We start from the raw sequence: 23,116 nt of genomic DNA, 5'->3' as shown, positions 1-23,116 counted from the left end.
TCCAGTATACATTACAACTTAAAGATGATATAGTGTCAATAAAAATGTGTACCTTTATGGTTCAACACCTGAAGCACTACCCTCTGAATTATATCTGTATGCCTTATCTAATAGGTGCATATTATTATACCTGTGGAGTCCTTTAAGGTACTAATACCTGGAATTGCCAACTTTAGACATGGAGTGCCTCTGTCCTGTAGTGTTTAGGAAAACCCCTGTTCGAACTCACCTGATTGCTGTTGTGTTCAGTTGTATTTAATTAGTGTTAAGGGTAATCTTTGCAGGACTCGTGGCCTTTGAGCTCAGAGCAGACCCCCTGAAGCTGCTGGTTAACCTGATTTCCTGAATCGCCAAACTTTTCTGTATTTTCTCCACATTATCAGATTAACTACTGAACAAACGTGTGGAAATCTCGTGTACTAGAGGTATGGAGAGGGTTTTTTTTTTAGATTACGTGTGGGCTTGGCTGTGACCTCTCACCATTGTCTTCTTAAGCAAGGCATTTAACCTTGTGTTGCTCTGGGGGTTGTTTCTGAAGTAAGTTCATGGCATCGTTCTATGTAGAGGTGAGGTCCGTAAAAACCCTTGGTACCATTGCACCAGTCATGCATTTCTTTCTTTCTGACCATTTTTTATTTCCAACAAATTTGGTTAACTTATTTCTCTTTTTTATAGATAGCAAAGCAAGTACTAGGGGGTATCATCATTACAGTTAGCATATTAGCATTTTTATTAGGCTAAGCTAGCTCACGTTTTAGCAGAATTTGACCTATTCAACATGCAAGTCCCTCCAACACAAACTCCTCATAGTCATCATGGATGGTTCACCGCCTGGGTAAAGCCTATTGATCGGAGCGGTCAGAGGCGGCCATGGGGTTAAGCTAATTGTGTCACAGTCCCAAACATTGTGTATGAACTTTCCTCCCTAAAGTATCTGTCCTGCCCTCATTAGCATTAAACAACCAAAAGCAGTTTGTGGACCGCTCATTTCCTCCCGAAAGGTGAAAGTGTCCAATCAGAAGGGGATGCTGAAGGGTGAGTGGGGTTAAAAGAAATTGAAGCCCAGAAGAAGATGCCATCACTGGACAGGAGCTGCCACTCATCCTCTTTCTCGTTTTCCAGACCCTCTGGAAATAACCGCACTGTCCACAGGCAATTTTTATAGACAGAGACAGAGAGAAAGCCACTGGATTGACACCTCTAGCAGTCATTACACGCTGGGTTGAATACTAGATTACTCCAAAGTGGCTCAGGGTCAAGCAGCAACGTGTTCGCTCTTGGCACGCGATGACTTTAATATCGACTGTGGTATTAGACAATTACTGCAAATCCCAGCACCACACCGCATCAGCCCAAAAAAAAAAAAAAAACATGTACCAAATGGAGCTTCAACCTCATTCAGACCAGACAACAAGCAGCTCCATTTTGAGACAATAGCACACAATCTGTTGTCTAAAATGGCCACTATTAAAAAAAGCCTCATCGAACCCGTTACTTGCTATGCTTTTTTTTTCTGGGTGAGTGATACGACCTTTAGGTGCTTTGGTGACAATTACAGAAAGCGAAAAATTGAATTATTAGCTTTCTCTTTGCCTGCCGATGGCTGTGTAGGCGTAGCTGTAAAACGCGGTAATTATTTAGCTAAATTGCCATATTATAATTCTTTTTTTTTCCTCTCCTTTTGGAAAATGAGTTATAAAGGAGATGGCATGCTGGTTGTTGAGAGGGGTTTGAATGAAGTTAAGTGATTTAAATAGCTGGTGTAAGCTCGGCTTGATGTTGACTGTCAATAGGAACAATAGACACGCTTTCCCAGAGGTCACCGGGAGACTGTCGGAGTGATGGGAGGCCATAGTCCTCCATTTTGCCTCTCTTTGGCTTTCCCCAGTTCATCAAGGTGATTTCCTTGATGGTGTGAACTTCTCTGGCCTTCTCTCACCGTTTCCTCTACCTCTCCTTTTTTCTCCCAGTGTGTCTGATTGTAAGCATGTTCCTGCTGTAATTATTTTCCCCTCAGTATCTGCCCGAGATGAGCTTAGTTTTGCTTAGTGGCTTGTATCCGGCCTTGACAAGCCTCGTTTTGATTATTGTATCCAATGATTTGGCAAACCCTAAACCGCGGTGTCGCTAATTAAGTAGCGTTTGAGTAGAAGAGATGACTGCGAGGTCCTTCCAAGGTCATTTCTGCCTCTGCGAAGCCCGGCAATAAATTTGAAGTTTGAACGGAGAGGGGAGCAACGAGGCCAGTGAATATGAAGATGAAAGTCCCTGGACAATTCATTTTTGTGCTCACTGGGATGTGAGCGCTGTCATGTGCACTCACACATCGGCATTAACCTTTTCCTGCCTTGCCCCTTTCATCCCCAAACATATTCCTCCCCCCGATATCTCCTGTCCTGTTTGTTTTTCCCAGATGTGTGTTTCACCGTGTACGTCCGCGCATTTATTTTCCTTGGATGTGTGCACGCTCTCATTCCATCCCACTTATTCCCGTCAGCTCTTGAGATGTCCAGGGACCAAAATCCTTAATGAAGGCCTGATCGCAGACCCTGTCCGTGTCCCTACGTCCAGGCACCTGAAAAGCCTGTCTAGCGTGAAATAGCATGCACCAACTGTGGCTCCCATTTTGAAGAGTTAGCCATTATCATTTGCATAGCCTCTCATTGCAATAAGCTTACAAGGTTAGACAGAAAGAGGTTTGGTTCTTTAAATTGGGAACACTTCTACAGGATTTCGAGTAACATCCACACGAGTAACAATATAGTCTTCTAGAACAGAGGGATTGCTGTACTTTAATGTACACTTTCATGTAGTGTTTTATTAAAGGACCACTCCACTTTTTTGAAAATAGGGTTTTTTTTGCAGGTCTAAAAGAGTTGAGCAGTTGAGTTTAACCATGTTTGAATCTGTTCAGCCAATTTCTCAGTCTAGCAGGAGCACTTTTAAATTAGCTGCGTAATATTGTTGCACCTACTACAGCCATGGCACAGCAGCACAGTTCCATGATTATTGCGCTAAATTAAGACTATAGTTTTGCATTTACACCAGATGCGGAAGAAGCATCAAGTGCCTGTGCTTAAGTCAATGCTAAGTCAATGTTAAGTCAATGCAAAGTTGCAAATAGGCATCCTGCAGCACTATACGTGTGAATGAGGCAGCGTGAATGACACAATTCATGCAACTAAATCGGCACAAGTTGAGCGTTTTGCATGGCTGGTGCGACTGACGCAGATGATTAGCTTGACATGAATCGCTCTAGTAGAAAAATCTGTACTTCAGTGGACATTTGTGCCGCATTAATCAATCAGGTGCTTTCTCTTGTACTGGCTTGCTTATGACATAGCGCCTGTTGTAGGTGTCCTGGGGTGAAATGCTCCTGCTGACACCAGAAAACAGTTGATCAAACTGGGCTCGGCTCAGTCGGAAGCATCGCTGAAAGCTTCCATCACCAAGGTTAAGTTTCTGTGGAGTTGATGAACTCACAGAGCTGGGTGCACCTCTAAAAATATCTAGTGGACTCAGACACTCATTCTCTCAATAAAATCCATGTTAGCCATTTAGCAATGAAGCTAGAGTCACCAAGCAGACAGAAGCCCTTTCTATGAAGTGAATCCGTAAATTTGACGTGCGAATGAAGCGAATTTGACGCGCGAATTCAGTCAGTGAACTCAAAATGTTCACGCGTCTTTTTACGCGCGAATAACACAGTTTATTTGAGCGTGCTGCTTGTGGTGTGAACACAGCATTAGACATATCAGAACCTTTTAATTTTTGGTCAGTCTTACCCAATGTAGCATTGTTATTCCGAATGTTATTTATTTATTAATAAGGAGAAAATGGTCTAATCCACAGATTTATGCTTAAGATTTTTTTTAAGCTAACAACTCTATGGTGTTCCTTTCACCAAAATTCACTGATGTTTACTTGTAACAAATGGCAATTTTTGCATTCAGACTACAATCTAAATGCTGGTGATGGTAGTGATTTTTACTAATACTTGTTGAATGATCCATGGCAATTGGAACATTCCAGAGGAACCACCCTCATCTTTCTGTCAACATTTATACATTTACAGATTCTAAGATTCAGGGTGGAACACTCGGTTTATTAGAATGCGTTACCTGTGCTGAATTGCAGTTAAGTAAGTTTCATTTCTTGTTCAGCAACTTGTGGGGTGCAGACAATTCACACCCATCGACTGAAGCGAAGCCAGTTCTTTCATTCTGCATTTTCGCACAAACTCGGTGTCCGGTTTTAGTTTGGTCGCAGTGTCGTTTTACTGATAATGTGCTTTTGTGCTCTTAAATAATTATTTCTCCTCAGAGCCGCTGTTTCTTTTAGGTGGCGACAATGGGGGTGCATATTTCTTGTCTTTGTGAGTCTGTCTGCAACCGCAGCAGCGGGGAGCAGGTTACCTGTTATTCTGCGGGAACTTCTCGCAGGGAGGCCAGAGACACGTTTATCTGTTTTTCAGATGGTGTTAAATCACATAGACACAGACAAATGGAAGGTCACATCCTTTTGCAATGGGAGGCCCAAGACTCACTCCCAGTCCAAATATTGACACGGGTATGCTAAACTCAAGGCAATAAAAATCATCAATGACTAGCTTTAACCACCGATGTTATTCCAACACAGCGTGTCCTTGAATTACCGCACAACACAGAGGCCGTTCTTTAGTTTTAAGTAACTCCGGTGTTCATTTGGGTTGGATCGTTTTTCCTGGCCTGTCTAGTAGCACGTTGTCTGCGTGCATCTCTGGACACTTAGAGTAATAAGAGCACCAAGTCTTGCAATATCAATAAAAACAGTTTGGTAATGCGGTAAAGGGGTCTGCATTAAATCAGAAGGGGGTTCCTTCCTCGTTCAAGGTCGGATGAAGAATGAGCCATTGCTTGCATGCGTCTGAACCTCTGGTCAAACAGCCCTACGCCGACCCTCTGTGTTTTTAAATATGCAATGAAGACTGGAGACCTTCCGACGCTCTCAGTGTAACCCTCTTTATGCAACAAGGGGTGAAATCTGCATTCTGTGTTGTGTTGAGAGGCCTTAAATGATCACCTGGGAGCAGATTTGACCTCATGCATAACCTCAGAGGGAGAGTCGGACGGTTTTAGTTTCCCTATACTGGATCCTGAAGGTGCGTCGCATACACTCAAGCGCATTGAAGGACATCCGTGTCAGACTGGGTTCTAATAGGCTCACACTGGCCCACTGTAACTCAAAGGGAGTCGATTCTCATGCGGGATAACAGAAGCTTGTGTTTTCTGTCTGTTATTATTATTCAGGAAATGAATATCATGATTTTTTTATGACTCATTATTTTCCTGGCCCAGGAAGGAGGGCTGATATTGATTGCGATGCAGAATTCATAAAGAGCCAGGCTCTTGCTTTTGTTCCTCCACTGTTTCCCTAGTCACGAAGTGTCCAGTCGGTCTTCCAAAGGAGAGTGTGGTGCAATTTTTTTCCTCTGTTGTATCTCACTTGTGTCAAGAGCTGTGGAAAGGATAGATCTTTCCTCTTTCAAACTAGTACCTCCTCAGGAATTCATTTATCTTGGTAAGGCCTTGTGTGTAAAGTGACATGGAAACTGAGGCGCTTTTGTGGCGGGAGGATTAATGGGACAAACGGAGCAATAAAAACGTCCTGCACTCAGAATCCCACTCAAACACTGATCGCCTTAGGTTCAGAACAGCCTGTGTTCATCATAGAATGTGGTTCATTTAAGGTAAAACCGTTTATTTTGCTCTATTGTTAGTTCTTTCGTATACTGCATATGGGTTAAAGACTGTTGTCTTCCATATATTATAATGTCTTGTTTAATTTAGCTTTTTCTTCTGAGCAAAAAAACATGTATTTACTTTATTATATAAATTGCAAAATAGAACTCAGTTTTCTATATCCACTGGCCACTTTATTAGGTACAACTCTCCAACTGCTCGTTAATGCAAATCTAATCAGCCAATCACATGACAGCAGCACCATGCATCTAGGCATGCAGACATGGTCAAGACAATCTGCTGCAGTTCACACCGAGCATCAGAATGAGGAAGAAAGGTGATTTAAGTGACTTTGAACGTGGCATGGTTGTTGGTGCCAGACGGGCTGGTCTTAGTATTTGAGAAACTGCTGATCTACTGGGATTTTCACGCACAACCATCTCTAGGGTTTACAGAGAATGGTCCGACAAAGATAAAATATTCAGTGAGCGGCAGTTCTGTGAGCGCAAATGCCTTGTTGATACCAGAGATCAGAGGAGAATGGCCAGACTGGTTCCAGCTGATAGAAAGGCAACAGTAACTCAAATAATAACTTGTTACAACTGAGGTCTGCAGAAGAGCATCTCTGAATGCACAACATGTCTAGCCTTGAGGCAGATGGGCTACAGCAGCAGAAGACCACACCGGGTGACATTCCTGTCAGGTAAAAACAGGAAACTGAGGCTACAGTTCACACAGGCTCAACAAAATTGGACAGTAGAAGAATGGAAAAACAGTGCCTGGTTTGATGAGTCTCGATTTCTGCAACAACATTTGGATGGTAGAATCAGAATTTGGCATCAAAACATGAAAGCATGGATTCAAATCTCCAGCAACTGTGTGTTCCTATCATGTCAATATGAGCCAAAATCTCTGAGGAATACTTCCAGTACCTTGTTGAATCTATGCCACAAAGGATTATGGCTCTTTTGAAGGCAAAAGGGGGTCCAGCGGGGTATTCATAAGGTGTACCTAATAAAGTGGCCAGTTAGTGTATATCAGAAAGCCTTGTCAGGCATGTTTAGAACAATAATCCTTTCATGATACTAAAAGATTCACTCCTATATGTATATTCTGAATCCCAATGGAACATTTAATTCGGCATTTAAATTTTTTTTTTATATATATATTAGACATATTACTTGCAATTAATGTACTTTGTATAAGCATAAAAAGTATATATATATATATATATATATATATATATATATATATATATATATATATATATATATATATATATATATATATATATATATATATATATATATATATATATATATATATATATATATATTCTATGTATATTCATTAAATTGTTGCACATTTATATTAATGCACATTTAATACTTTATATCATCTGCATGCTTTGACATTAATATATCCAAACTCAGTGTGCTTGATTATAATCAAATTACACACGAGAAGTTTTCCTTAAATTATTTCTGAGAATTGATTTTATACTTTTTAATATCATAAATAATCAGTCGCTTCTTACAAACACTTAGAAGTTTAAGTTACATTTATTAGCAGCAATCACAAAAAACAATTTATCCAAGTAATGTAGCTAATTAGTCAAACTATATAATGTTTACGGTTGCCAAGCGACGTTGAAATGTATCATTTTAATATCGCATTAACGTAGAATTGTTTATGCGCGCTCCTGCATATATCTCGTCTTTATTAACCGTCTTCAAGTATGACTCATTTGAAAGTAGTCCTTCTATAATGTATTAAAGATTTCACAATGACCTTAAACAAAGCCCTACACGTTCACGAAGGGGAAAATTGTGCTTGGAGCAGATGTAGTTAGCCAGTCGCCATTTAGCAGAATCTTTATATTTAAAGTGACTCGCAGTGCACTAATTGCATGGACAGTCCCAGCAGGCTGACCTTAGGTTAAGCGCCCTGCTCAGGGGCACAACGGTGATACAGCAAGATTATGATCTCCGTAACTCTTTGGTTTCTACATCAGGCTGATCGGTGTTAACGTGTAGAGCTTTAACCAATAGACTAACTGCAACCCAGAACAATAAACAAGACAATTAACAATTTACCACATGCAGAATGCCTCATATTTATTCATTAAAGACCGGATTATCACAGCGGCAGCCCAATAAATGTTGCACGCTGCGTTTGGCAACAGGGTAAACTGTGCATCGAGCCTTTGTTTGAAACCAAACAGGGCTTATAATTTTTTACAGAGGTGACATATCCAAATAAAAGAACCAAAGCATGGAGAGTGACATTTTCTTTTCCCCCGCTTTTTTTTTTTTTTAAGATCTCATGACAAATGGTAACCTGACACTACAGAATTACCGAAGTGTGTCTGAGAACTAATGAGAAAAATTTCCTAAGGGAATCTTTATCTATTGCTCCTTGGAGTGCACCTTGGGGACCTGCTCACCCGTTTCTCTGTCTGTCACTCCACACACACACACATATACTCAGACACACACACACAACTTGCACTTGACACCCTGCTTCCTTTACACTGTCGGGGAGTGAAGCCATTTCACTTTGCACCTTGCAATTAAAATCCGAGCGAGAGAGCGAGAAAGAGATAGATACACTTTCTGTTGTACGATGCGCACATACTTGCCACGTTCCCCACCCCTGAAATATGTGGCATACACATGTACGCAGAATGTGTCAAGATTGTGGAGTTGAGAGCAATGACAGGTATGGAATTAATTAACAAAAGAAATCACACAGTTCCCTTTTAGCTGCAGCATTTTTCTATCAGCTTTTTACATTACGCCTGCGTGGTTGCATGAAGAGATGCTGTATTACTGTGCTATTTACAGACGTCTGTTACAGTTTTAGCTCTCGGCTTTGTTAAAGCAGGTGTTGGGGAAATTGTCTAGTGTTTGTCTTTTAAGGGCACCCTTATGAAAGAGAATTACAGCCGAGCCGTAACACAGTTATATGATCTTACAGTCATACTGTGGTACTTTTAGAGTTGTTGATGGGAAATGTGGTATGTAAAAATCAGCTAGTCCAAAAATAATTTGTAATGATTGATTCATTTGGAGTTCTTTTCAACACAGAAGGATTTGTTTTGTCTTAATCTAAAATTACTGTTAAACAATCACTCAAAATTTGATGTTTTCTTGCTTATAACAGTGATATTAATGCTTTATTAACAGTAGTTGAAATGTCAGTCAGTGTCTTTTTTTTTAAATAGTAGAATTCGGGGTAAATTCATGTTAGGGAATACAAAATACTGGAAATTCAAACAATTTTATATACTGTAGCTGTATAACATATATTTTTAAACTGAAGCAAGGTTTGTCCAAGATCTGTTGAAGTTTTGAAATAGATGAATGGGTAGATAAATGGATGGATCAAGAGACATGCAGTCAAATGGAGACAGACAGATGACAGATAGATAGACGGCTAGACAGAAGTTTAATGAACGGATAAAAAATGGATGGATAGCTAAACGGATGGATGGATGGATGGATGGATGGATGGATGGATGGATGGATGGATGGATGGATGGATGGATGGATGGATGGACAGGTAGTTAAATAGACAGGTAGGGAGTTGAATAGACAGATTCTTTTAAAGGATGGATAAAAAGGATGGCAAACAGAAAAACAATTGTGTTTAGATGGATGGATGGATGGATGGATGGATGGATGGAAGGATGGATGGATTGATGGACAGTCAGTTAAATGAACAGATAAATAGATAGACAGACAGACAGACAGCTTAATGGATGGATAGAAAAGGAAAGATGGCAGTAAAGAAACACAGATTTGTGTTTAGAAATACAGAAAGGGTTAGATGGACAGTTAAAGAGATGGATGGATGGATGGATGGATGGATGGATGGATGGATGGATGGATGGAAGGATGATGGATGCATGGACAAATTGATGACAGATACATGGATAGACATACAAGCTGTTAAATGGACAGGTAGATAATTGGTTGGGCGGACGTATGTTTAGACATAGATGATGGATGAATGGATGGATGGATGGATGTACAGTCAGTTAAATAGAAAGATAGATAGATGAATAGATAGCTTAATGGATGGATAGAAAAAAATGGATAGATGGCAGAACAGAAAGACAGATGTGTATTTAGAAATACAGAAAGGGATGGATGGATGGATGGATGGATGGACAGTTAGATAGATAGATAGATAGATAGATAGATAGATAGATAGATAGATAGATAGATAGATAGATAGATAGATAGATAGATAGATAGATAGATAGATAGATAGATAGATAGATAGATAGATAGATAGATAGATAGATAGATATACAGACAGACAGACACCTGTCTTTTTTCAGGTGAGCTGTGATTATGTACAGTGTTGTGAATGTCTAATCTGTGGTGTTACTATACTGACCTCTACAGGAAGTGTATTTGTCAGGCTGTGTGCGTGTGTGTGTGTGTGTCATGATGTGACCCTCTTACATTTTCTGGTAAATAAAGCAGGCTCTCGGGCTGCAGAGGCGTGTGTGTAATCTCTTCTAGCTGTGTCCCGCAGTAATGTTTGAACACAGACCCGGACAGAGGAAGCTGTGCTAGAAGACATTAGAATGGCTGAGAACAAACACGGAGACACGGCCGACGCCACCACACACAGGTCAGAGGTCAGGGCCGAGTAAACAACACGCTTGATGAGTATTTCATAACTCTTTAATTTTTCATCCAGCAACAAATTGGAATTCCATACGTTACATGTGTGGCTTCCTCTAGATATGATTTTCAACATGAATTATGAGTCTCTTAAGCAATAACTGAAGTGTAATGCTAACACTAGACAATAAGCTTGTATTAGTTTCTGTTAGTTACTAACATAAACAAATAATGGACAATACATGTATTACAGTGCTTGTTCATGTTAGTTAATGAAAGTACAGTCGCTCATAGTTAGTTCATGTTAACTCACTGTGCATGTTAATAAGCGTGAATGTAGATGTTAATGAGGCATTAGTATGACGATTAACATTAACAATTATTTGTTCATTCTTAGTTCACACAAGTAAATATTAACTAATAATAACTGATTAGACGTGTTGTAAATTGTGACCAGTTTAATCATGATCATTCATTTGGGTAATGTCAAGTCTTTTCAAAATTGTGTGTGAAAGCATTTAATATCTAATTAATAAATTACTGTCTATCCTTTCTGAATATTGATTGATTTTTGCTTCTGATTTTTAGTTTATGAACTGATTCAACACAATTTCATGGCAGTTCGTAAGTTTTTGATTTAGTGGATAATTTGTTTGAATTCATAAAATCTCATTCATACAATTTAGGAAGATTTGCTTATCCCCCAATCAGGCCCGTTCAGAGGGGGCTTTGGGTGCTTAAGCATTGACTTTGGGTGGTTGCCCGGGTTTTCCTCTTGTGGTATTGTATGGTATGGTATGGTATGGCATGGTTTGATATGGTAAGGTTTGGTATGGTATGGCTTGGTTTGGTTTGGTTTGGTTTAGTTTGGTTTGGTATGGTTTGATATGGCATGGTACGGTATGATATGGTTTGGTATTGTATGGTTTGGTATCGTATGCCATAGCTTGGTATGGTATGTTATGCCATGGTTTGGTATGTTATGGTATGTTATGGTATGGTATGGTATGGTATGGTATGGTATGGTATGGGTTGGGTTGGTATGGTATGCCATGGCTGGGCTTGGCTTGGCTTGGCTTGGCTTGGCTTGGCTTGGCTTGGCTTGGCTTGGCTTGGCTTGGTATGGTATGGTATGGTATGGTATGGTATGGTATGGTATGGTATGCCGTGGCTTGGCTTGGTATGGTATGGTATGGTATGGTATGGGTTGGTATGGTATGCCATGGCTTGGTTTGATATGGTATGGGTTGGTATGGTATGCCATGGCTGGGCTTGGCTTGGCTTGGCTTGGCTTGGCTTGGCTTGGCTTGGTATGGTATGGTATGGTATGGTATGGTATGGGTTGGTATGGTATGGTATGCCGTGGCTTGGCTTGGTATGGTATGGTATGGTATGGTATGGTATGGTATGGGTTGGTATGGTATGCCATGGCTTGGTTTGATATGGTATGGTATGGTATGGTATGGTATGGTATGGTATGGTATGGTATGGTATGGTATGGTATGGTAAGGTATGGTATGGTATGGTTTGGTATGGTTTGATGTGGCATGGTATGGTAGGGTATGGCATGGCATGGCATGGTCTGATAGGGTAGGGTTTGATATGGCATGGTATGGTGTGATGTTGTATGGTATGGTTTGGGATTGTATGGTTTGGTTTGATAGGGTATGGTTTGGTAGGGTATGGTAGGCTGTGTAATGGTTTGGTAGGGGATGGTTTGGTATGGCTTGGTAGGGTAGGGTAGGGCATGGTATGGTATGGTAACACTTTCCTCTAATCTAAACAATAACAGTTTTCTCTAGTTAAAGGGTAAGTTTGCCCAAATATTTTCTCACATTTTAATTTTATGCTTTATTTTTTATTTTACTTACAAAGCAACAGTAGCCTATTCCTTGTACTTTATAATTCACCACAGTTTTAGCTAAAAATTTCTTTTGAAATTTTACTGAAGAAAAATAGTCACCTACTCCTCGGATGGCCTGAAGGGGAGCAGATCAATAGAGCAAGTCAATAAATCAACATCGTAATTTTCATCTGAACTATCCCCAAAATTGAAACCAAAACAGTTAAAATGACGAAAGTCAATAGGAAAATTTAAATGACCCTTTTTATTACACATCACACCTCATATTTCATTCGTCTTCATCAGAAAGGTCCTCAGCTTCCTTTTAATCACCTGTCAGCCCATTTCTATAACCTAATTAACTCTTAATAGATGCAATTCAGTCCTGCCCTCATTTTTAGCCACTTAATAATATGCTTGACAAAAAACCTCACACATATTAGATCTTGGAAGTAATATTTCTTTCAAAAGTCTTTTCCATCCAGACATTTCACATTCAATTATGGGTCTCTGCGCAGGATCCGGGATACACTTGTTTAGCTTCAAACGCCTGCAATCAATACGGATGTCATCAAACATTTATGAGAACACTCGTTTCTGTTTATGGATTGATTTATTTATTTATTTTAATCCCGACCATAAGCATCTCTATCTCTCATCCTCTCCCTCTCTCCCACCTCAGGGGTTTTATAGATTGAGGACAGCGATGTTTGAGATGACTGACAGCCAATTCGCTTAGCAATGATGAGGTCTAAAGAAAACATACATGATGGAAAAATCTGAACAGGGGCCGGTTCTAATTTCTGCGTCGAGTAATTATGATAAATGATGAGTGGGGGGGGGGGGGGGGCACTTCATAGTCACCTTCAAAAATGCATGTTTGCTCAATACTTCACATCCTAATTAACCCTTTGACTGACAAGATGATGATGATATTGCTGTTGTTATTGTGAAAACATAGATTCTAGTTATTTGACGATAGTTATTAATTCAGTATTACATGATAACGAACAATATTGAAATGGTGGGCATTTCAAAATACATTGAATAATTAATGATTACCTTTAATATTTAATTAAATAAAAAAAAAACCTTTAATAATAATTATTGAAACTTTTAGAATGTTTTAATGTGAATCAACCCAGGCTTATTCTATAAAAACGTACCGCTATATACATTTAGGGAGAGCTCCAAATACATCCCAGGAGCTACATTTTTTTGCAGTTTTTATTTTCGCGAATCCACCAGAGGATGCTGTGTACGCTTTTTGAGATCTCAAATTTCTCTCACGAGTGCTCTTCTCACATGAATTCACCGCTTTCTACTGACTGACTAATTGACCGGTCGACTTACCCACCCTCCTTTTTTACTAAACCCAACCTATAGTGTTTTCAATAGCACCGATTGACCCACCCACCGCCTTCCGTAAATCAACAAAAGCAGTCCAGGATCCACGTTTCTACCATGCTTTCAGACCTTACCACGTTCTCACCCTGTTATTTTTTTTTTAACAGACCCACCATAATATTTTAATATGGAAAAATGGGGGAAAAATGTATTCATTCAAAGCAGTCAAAATATATGCGGTGTGGGCCTTTTTGGATTTTTCCATTCGATATGCACAAAATGAGGCTCAAAGTGCTTTTTGTGGGATGCTGGCTGTAACTGTGATCATTTTTTGTTCACATAAATACTCTATTCTTTTTTTAGAAGATACTATTGTTGACATATTCAGAATGTTTTGTTGTCATGTGTCGTTAAAGTTTTCAGGGTTTCATGCTAGCCCTTGTAAGCTCTTTAAGCAGAAAAGGCAATGCTCACCCTCTGAACCTCTGCTTGCAATACAAGAACGAGGTAGGACTGATCATATTTTCTGTGTGGCTCCTTTTTAGATTTGGTTTGATCTGAAAATGTATCGTATATATATATATATATATATATATATATATATATATATGTGTGTGTATGTGTGTGTGTGTGTGTGTGTGTGTGTGTGTGTGTGTGTGTGCGTGCGTGCGTGCGTGCGTGCGTGCGTGCGTGCAGGCATACCTTTGTTCACTGTGCGACCCACAGTTTGAAAACCCCTGGTCTTCCGATAAACTATAAGTAGCACTGTCGCCTCACAGCAACAATGTCACTGGTTTGAGTCCCGGCTGGACTAGTTTGCATTTTAGTGTGTAGTTTGCATGTTCTCCCAGTGTTGGCGTCTGGGTTTCCTCCGGGTGCTCCGGTTTCTCCCACAGTCCAAAGACATGCAGTATAGACCATTTTGAGGCATATAAACATAAACAACGTTCCCAACGTATTTCCAGTTTTACATTTTTTAATGTCTATAGCTTTCGAGAATCCAAAAAGAGCCTCATATTGATAAGTAATGTTATGACAGCTGTTTTGACATTAAACTATGATTGAATTGCCTCTTGTTACAGGTATGAAATAGTTTGATAACAGGCAGGAAATCTTCATGGGCCTATGACCAAATTGAAAAGGTCTATAAGTGAATTGAATAAACTATATTGTCCATTATTTATGTGTATGAATGAGTGTGGTATTTCCCAAGACTAGGTTGCGGCTTGAAGGGCGTTCCCTGAGTAAAACATATGCTGGAATAGTTGGCGCTTCATTCCACCGTGGCGGCCTCTGAAAGGAAGAAAGAAAATGGACGATGAAAGCTTTAATCACAACAAGGATATTAAATACCAGCAGAAGCCTAATGTATTCGATTGCTTTGATTTTATTTCCAAACTCACGAGCCGTACGTTCTCGAACCGGTCTGTTGACAATAATGCAACTTCAGTCATTTCCAACAAGCCGATTGTGTCAAGCAGCGGATGCCTTGACTTAATTTCAATTACGCTTTTTGAAGAGAGCGCTATGTTGTATCCTCTGGACCCAATTAAAGCTGTTTTTAACCTGTGAGAGAGACTTCAAGAATAACGAAAAAAAGCAGATCTTCACACACAGGGCTATGAAAAATGCATCCGCTGGTACTCACGGGTGTATCTGGCGTCAAATGTAATTTTAGAAGTATGTGCTTGTTTTTTTTTTCCTCGTTTTTTTCCTTTCTACAGCTTTCTCCTGGGACAGTCATTTCAGTTCTTGATTTGAATTAGTTTTAGACTTGAAATACAGCCTAAAATGAGTCTTTCTCTTCAGAGTCGTGATTTAGTGACTGTCCGACCCCATAACATGTAGGTTTGCTGATTTACTTCTCCACTTGGCCATCGTCTTTCTCTGTTCTCCGTGAGCGGTGCGCTCGGCAAACCCAAGTCTCGCTCCACCTACTGTGGCCTGTGTTGTGTGTGCGTCTCATTACCTCGCTGCACATCTGCCAAAACACACACGTCTATAGGCCTCTCCTGCGCGTCAGCTGCGTTTACCATGGCTTTGAACACCTGGTCCTGCATGTTTTATTGATCGCTTTGTTGGTTGTTGCTGGATTCCCCTACAATGTCCAGAGATGGGCTTATGTATTAGGAATGTGGCCCGCAATGGGTCAGGCAGGATGAAAGGAGATCCGAGATGGGGCTTTTTTTATGGTACCCTGAAGAACAGAAGGCTGGATTCTTCATCAGATACCTGCATTTATGAGCTGTTTTCACAACTGTCTGTGTTGGAATCAGATTTTTTCAGACGTAAAGTATTTTTCAGCTGTTCCTGGGTGTAGTGTATAGCAAAATATCTCTTCAAAATTGTTTGATTTAGTAGCTAACTCATATAAATTTTTAGATATTATTCCTTCATTTTAGTATGATTTGCTCATGTTCCAATAAGGGTTTAGTTGGTTCTGTGGTGACCTCTGATAAATAAGTGACTATCCTTAGGAAACTAAGAAGTGAAATAAGTCATAATGATCAGTAAAATCATACAGTATAAATCTGTATTGGGGCAGCACGGTGACGCACTGGGTAGCACAATCGCCTTACAGCAAGAAGGTTGCTGGTTCAAGCCCCAATTGGGTCAGTTGGCATTTCTGTGTGGAGTTTGCATGTTCTCCACACAGTCCAAGTCCAAAGACATGTGGTATAGGTGAATTGAATTAGCTAAATTGTCTGTACTTGGGATTGCCTGCCGGGTATTTTAAGTTGAGGTGCTGTTTGTTTTTAATATTAGTTTTTTTTTATATTTACTGTTGCACTAAAGTCCAAAAGTAAAGAATTGGTGTTATATTACTTGATTGTTCAAGCTACCACACAGAAGTGTTAAATGTTAAAATAATGTGAATTAAATAAGAAATAAGGAACATTCTGGATCTGTTTCTTCGCTCCTCTTTATTCTTTTTTATGTATTATAGCAGTATCGGATCGGGTTTCAGTATCGGCAGATACTCAACTTCAAATGACTTGGACTCTTGACTCAACAGGAAAAAAACCCGATGGGGACGTCCCTACTTATAACAATACCATAATATCCATTTTGTTTAAAAAAAAAAAAAAAAAGTAAAAACTGCTGACTTGACATGCATAGTACAAGATTTCTGGTCATTTTTAAATTATGTGAATTTATACAAATGTGAAAAATATATTTCCCTTATATTATTATTTAAATAAATATAAATATTTAGCATGTTATTATTATGTAAATATACCGTAATTTTCCAGTCTATTCCTCACCTAAAAAAAATAAACATCATAAGACATGTATGGGTTACTTTTATTACAATGTTTTGGAGCTGCAATACCCATACAATTTGTATTCCACCTGACAGACTGTCATATATTTTGCGTTGACGTGACTTTTAAGTTCTCTGTAATGTTTACCGAGTGCTCTTTGTGAATTAGTATTTTACATTGGCTCCAACAGTTATGCTTCCACATCGCATAAAGAAAGAAAGCTAAAGTCCCTCAAACACTGTTAATTACATCACTGATTCACCCAAGAGAAAGCAAAGACAGCACACTGGCCGAAAACAGAGAATGTCACATTAATTAGAGGAAGAAGGAGAGCGGGGAGGAATGTATCGCTGTGAAGTCATTAATTACATGCTTAGTTTAACCTCTTGACTTGGTTTCTATTTGTTCTAGAAGGGGGTAAGACAGAAACATGCAGATGTGTCAGGACCTGCATTAACGCTCCATATTTTAGAGCCTCCACAAGCTGCAAACAGTCATCAGATGAAGCGACACCACCTTGTTGTCAGTCGACTTTTTGTCGACATCGGCTCCTTTCACTCTTTTGTTAATTCTCGTCTTGCCATTCTCTGCTTTTGTTTGTTAAAGTGCTTGTAAATGTTTTGACGGTGTTCAAACGGGTCATACGGCGATACCTTTGACAATATGGAAGTCTCTGGTGTCTTCATAATGTGTCTCTGAAGTTTTTTTTTAGCTCAGAAAAACAAACAGATCATCTATTAAAGGCTGAACAGTTAGCCACTTTTAAGGTTTGAGCAAAAACCTATAATTTTTGTTTCTATGTGTACCCTTAAATCCAAAAAGATGTTCCCTTTACACCAATTTTAAGAGAAAAATCCCTAGACAACAAGGCAATGACTCAAAAGTGAGTATGATGACGTATAGAATGGAAATGGTTATGGTAGAATATGTAGTGATTATCATTCATTCAATAGTTTTCCTTCGGCTTAGTCTCATTTATCAGGGATAACCACAGCAGAATGAACCGCCAATTATTCCAACATATGTTTTAAGCAGCGGATGTCCTTCCAGCCACAACCCCAGTACTGAAACATCCATGCAATCTCACATTCACACACACACTTATACACTGCGTCCAATTTAACTTATTCAATTCACCTGTAGTGCATGTCTTTGGACTGTGGAAGAAACCGGAGCACCTGGAGAAAACCGGGTTTATTCTGACAAAAAATGGAAAATATTCCCTCTAACGCGTGCCATTGCTAGAACACAACTCAAGTCAGACTCACTCCTTAATCTGGCAACCTGCACTTGTGTTAGTTTTGATCCAGGAATGTAATACCTAGTTCAACCACTGAGTGGCAAACTTACACACTGCACCTTTAATGTTGTAGAACAGGGGTTCCCAAACCTTTCAGCCCGTGACCTCAAAAATAACAATGCCAGTGACTCGCAACCCCCAATATCCTCTGAGGTGGTTATACATATAGAAACCTTGCATGCAATGCACACACACACCAACAGACCCAAGTCTGTTCTTTGTTTATTTATTTTTTTATGTATGTCAGTGCTGTAAATGTGCCAGAAAGTTTAACCTGGTGTTATAAAATCAAGCTGCTGCATCTGACGCAATTGCTGTGTCTTTAATATAATGTAATTATCCCATTGGTCCTAATCCAATAGAACTAGTAACTATAAACTACTAAAGTAACTATAAAGTATATAGTAACTATAAACAACTTTTTTTTCTCTTCTGTAGGTTATGGAAAATATGGTAATTCTTATGGTTTAATAAAAATAAATAGACTTTTGGAAATCACCAGACGACCCCCTTTCATTGTCACATGACCCCTCGGGGGGTCCCCACTTTGAAAACCACTGATGTAGAAAACAGAGCCAGGCTTCTTGTGATGCCATTATTTTTCCACAAAGTAGCGTAGATATGTAATAGAGAATTTCATTAATCAGCTTTTACCTCAAAGCAAAAAAACAAGTCAGTCAGTGCCGATAGCCTAGTCCAAGGCTATTCAATTGACTGCCTATTTGTTTGGGCCCTCCAAATAGTGTGACCAAAACATTAAAAATAAATTTAGTTCCGTCGAAAAATGGCCACTATAGTTATGAAGTGACGTGTGTCTGTTTAATACAGCACGAGCTGCAGTTGAAGGCTGCACAGAGCGTGAGTTAACCTGACATTAAGCGTGTGAGTGGCGCGAACAGCCGAAAACATTTGGATACTGTTGCACAGATCGAAACTGCTTCAACTAAACAAAGTTATGCCACCCGTGCGCTAGTTTAAAGTTCTGAGCTTATACACCAAGGATACGCACGCACACTGGATTAACCATAGCAGCAGGCCATTCACATATTGCGTCTTTTCGCATGCATATTCGCTATTTCCAATGTAGGAATATGCCAATATGTGTGCGCAAGCGGAGCGGTGCGCTCTTGCCTTCCAGACACACCAAGATGAAAACATCTAGCGCCATAGCGGCTCTCCGAGCAATGTAAACAAAAGATATGTTAGACGTATTATTACAAATTATTAAAAAGATTATGTATAAACGTATATGATAACAACCGTTCATTTAAATACTTACCTAATAAAAGCTTAAAATTTACATTAGACGTGATAACCGTGAAACCATGATTATTCTTTAGACTATATAATCATGCATCCAAAATCTGTAATTGTTGCATCCCTAACTGTTATGCAGTTCAAAACAACATATGAATGTGTCTGAATGTAGAAGAAGCCTACATAAGCAATGCACTGCTTTTGTTGTGCTTTGAAATACAACATTTGAAAATATTTGTAAAAAAACAGCCTATTGTACAAAGAAGTGATGTTATGTAGTTTCAAAATACAATATTTTAACATTTTAATGTAGAAAAATACAACGTTGGTGTGTCTTAAGGAGCAAAAATACAACATATGGGCTCTTATATGCTGTTGTGTCATCACTCATGTTTCTCTGCCCCCTCATTTGGGATGCTTTTCATAAACTGGCCCCCATGACAAACTAATTGAATAGCAGTGGCCTAGTCATTAAACTGTGCCGACATGCGTATAGCACCATGCTCATAGTAACCCAAGGTCGATTCACGGCTGGAGGTCCTATGCCAATATTTCCCCTCTCTCTGCTTCCAATGCTTTCCTCTCTGTCCTGTACATAATACTTTACAATAAAAGGTGGGAAAAAACCCTAAAATAATAATAATAAAACATAAAAAATCCTTCTTTGGCTGACTTTGAGCTCCGTAATTTTCTTACGCATGCACAAACAGCTGCATTACTCTCTATCGAAAAGAGTAAACCATGAAAATGCATCATATGACTACTTAAATAAGAGGATCAGCACATATCAGATTGTCATAGCGAATGCTGGAATATAAAAATGCGACTTATTTAAATATATAAAAACGTCAGAATTGTGGCTGTTCTGCTGATACGAGCGTTACTTTTCATTCTCAGATGAATAATCTTTCCTCGTGTAGACTAAACACTAAATTAAAAGAAGCTCTTTTTTTGATCTATCTCCTTCGCTTTAATAAGGCGATGGTGGAAGTGCGCACCGGTGACTTTGAGAGATAAAAAAGTGGCAGCGGTAGCCGTGCCATGGGATAAAGGGAAATACATTTCGCGCATATGTAACGGGGCTTGATTAACAGCCTTCCCAAGCAAAAAAGCTAATTATTTTATTGAGTCAGGAGACAGAATCTCACCCGGGGGATTTGGCATTAGCTTTCGAATGGAGTAGAACTGTGTCTTTTCCCCCGCCTCTCGGACGACCGGCAGTCTCACAGAGGGATGAGCCCCAGGTATGGGTGGTCTCAGCACATGTGTATCAATAAGGAGCTTACCGGCAGAACTCCAAAAAGGAGGGAGTACAATACCAGAGCAATTTGATTTTAAGCCCCTCAGGTCAATCCGTTGAACCCTTTTTTTTCCATCCACAAGAGCTTTTTTTTAAAGTTCTGAGTTGGCGAGAATAATGTTTGCTGTCTTTCAGTGACGTTTTCTTACCGGATCATTGTAAACTGTAAGAATGAGATCTTATTATTTAATATGAATATGCCTACACATCAAAAAAGCTGAATGAGTTGCATTGAATGTATTGTACTGTGTCGTATTGGTCAATACAGAGAACATTTTCAGTAAATAATTACTTTAGAACAGGTCTGTTTTGTACCTCAATCATCATACGACTAAATTAAAGTGTGCATTTTAAAGTGGAAATGAAGCAGTCTGTCATGTTTACATTATTTTGTAAATTGATTTCCAAAAAAATGTGACCATTTTAAAGAAAACGGCATGTTTTACTATAGTTTTTATAGCTAGTGTAACCCCGCCGATACTACACCACCCAACCCGCTCTTGGCTCAAATCGAACTGGCAACTTTCTACATGGGAGTCGGTTGCTCTAACAAGGAGGATTTAGACCATGGCTATTAGTGTCTGTTGCCAGAGCAACTTTAGAGGTCAGAGGAGTGAGGTTTACCTGCACAGCACTTCACTAGCTGGCCTCTGCTACACTCACCCTCCTAAACCTTACTCCCATTCGGGTCACGGCACCAATGTAACCCCAGCGATCCCACACCACCCAACCCACTCCAAGCTGGGATCGAACCAGTGACCTTCCGGATAGGAGTAGGTTTGCTCTACTTGCAAAACACTTCACTAGCTGGCTTCTGCTACACTAGGGAGCCGCCCTGATGCCTGACGTCACGGGGTTGGTTTAGTTCCTATTGCTCAGGAATGTCCAAACTTGCTGCATATTTTATTTATAACCCCAATTAAACACACCTGAACCAGCTAATCAAGCTCTTTCTAGATGTACTAGAAACTTCTAGGCAGGTGCGTTAAAGGAAGTTAAAGCTAAATTGTGCAGGACACCAACCCTCCAGGACAGAGTTTTGAAATCCCTGCCCTAGCTGAACAGATACAGTGTAAGTAATGAACTGACCCCCCTCTTTTTCAACCATGGATTCAACAAGGTCCAGTACTTCACGTTCACTTCAATTGTACATTTAAGTGTTTATTAACAATTTTTTAACAATAATAATTTCTTAAATTTATATAGCGCTTTTCTGGACACAAAGCGTTTACACATTTTTTTTGGGGGGAGGGGGGTGGCTATCTATGATAAGATGCGATGGCAGCCATATTGCAGCTGATCACTCTCCACAAGCCAGCTGATTGGTGGAAAGGAGACAGGGTGATGAAGCCAATTATGATATGGGGATGGTTATGAGGCCTTAATGGACAGAGGCCAGTGGACAAATTCTTCTTCAAAGGACATTCTGGGATTTAACCATGTTGATCTTGACTATTTTTCAAGACCTTGGTTTAACGTTGCATCCGAAAGACGGAGCTCACTGAACAGTATAGAGTCCCCATCAATATATTGGGGCATTAGGACGCACACAGACCGCAGGTTGAGCACCCCCTGCTAGTCTTACTACCACCACTTCCGGCAGCAACCTAGCTTTCCCGTGGGGTCTCTCATCCTGGTACTGACCGAGCGCAGCCCTGCTTAGCTTCAGTGGGCGACCATCTGAGAGTTGCAGCATTTGTTTTGTCCAATACAAGGACAAACTAATGATTTTGTTATACACTACACCCTAAAAAATCTGATTCAATCTCACTGTCAAGGCACTGCTAATATTTCTTTTTCACATTCTTCTTTGAACATTTGTTTCAGCAATGCTATTTGGTCTATGTCTGAAAATAAAAGTTGATCACACACAAAAAAAGGCACTGTACATTTACACGCCCGGGCGATCTTTATGTGAAGCGATGGCACCCTGACAACAAATCGCCCTCTGCGCGGGTCTGTGTCTCCAAATGCTAAGGTTAGACTTTAATTGTGACGCAAGGGGGGAGAGCACGACGGTTATGGACAAAATAGCAACGCACATGTCACAGGACGTGTTGCGAATAGTTCACTTAATACCACTGTATACACAGCGGACAGAGAGCGGCCACCTTTGCTCCCCGCTCTGCAAATCCCTGAATAAGAATGTGACATAAATTCTGCACATATAAAATTAGTAAATGCCACTGTAGCCATAGTTAAATATCACACAATTCCCCGAGGAGGCCCCTTGCAAGTTACCTTGCCCTATTTTGCAATAAAAAAGAAGGGGGGAGAAGTGGACGACAAAAAAAAAGAGGGAGAAAAAAAAAGTGGGGGTGGAAGGCAAAGACGGTGTGGAAGAAGTGGTGTGCAGCTGTGCATAGTTAGAGGCAGAGCGCGAGAGGAATCGGTGGCTTTCACGTTTAGCGAGAGCTCATATTGAAGCTATCAAATAAAACAG

The 23,116-nt window shown here is 39.8% G+C and overlaps 1 long non-coding RNA gene across 1 annotated transcript in view; it reads left to right on the top strand.

Annotated features, from left to right (window-relative positions):
- Positions 1–10,264: 10,264 nt before the first annotated feature.
- Positions 10,265–23,116, top strand: part of LOC141381572 (uncharacterized) — a 135,608-nt gene continuing 122,756 nt past the window's right edge. The window contains exon 1 of the long non-coding RNA XR_015482509.2: positions 10,265–10,367. This is a non-coding gene — a long non-coding RNA (uncharacterized LOC141381572). The remainder of the gene's footprint in view (positions 10,368–23,116) is intronic.

This window comes from Danio rerio, chromosome 4, assembly GCF_052040795.2.
Source record: "Danio rerio strain M-AB ecotype USA chromosome 4, GRCz13ab, whole genome shotgun sequence".
Lineage (NCBI taxonomy): Eukaryota > Metazoa > Chordata > Actinopteri > Cypriniformes > Danionidae > Danio > Danio rerio.
This window is presented reverse-complemented; position numbering and strand designations above follow the sequence as displayed.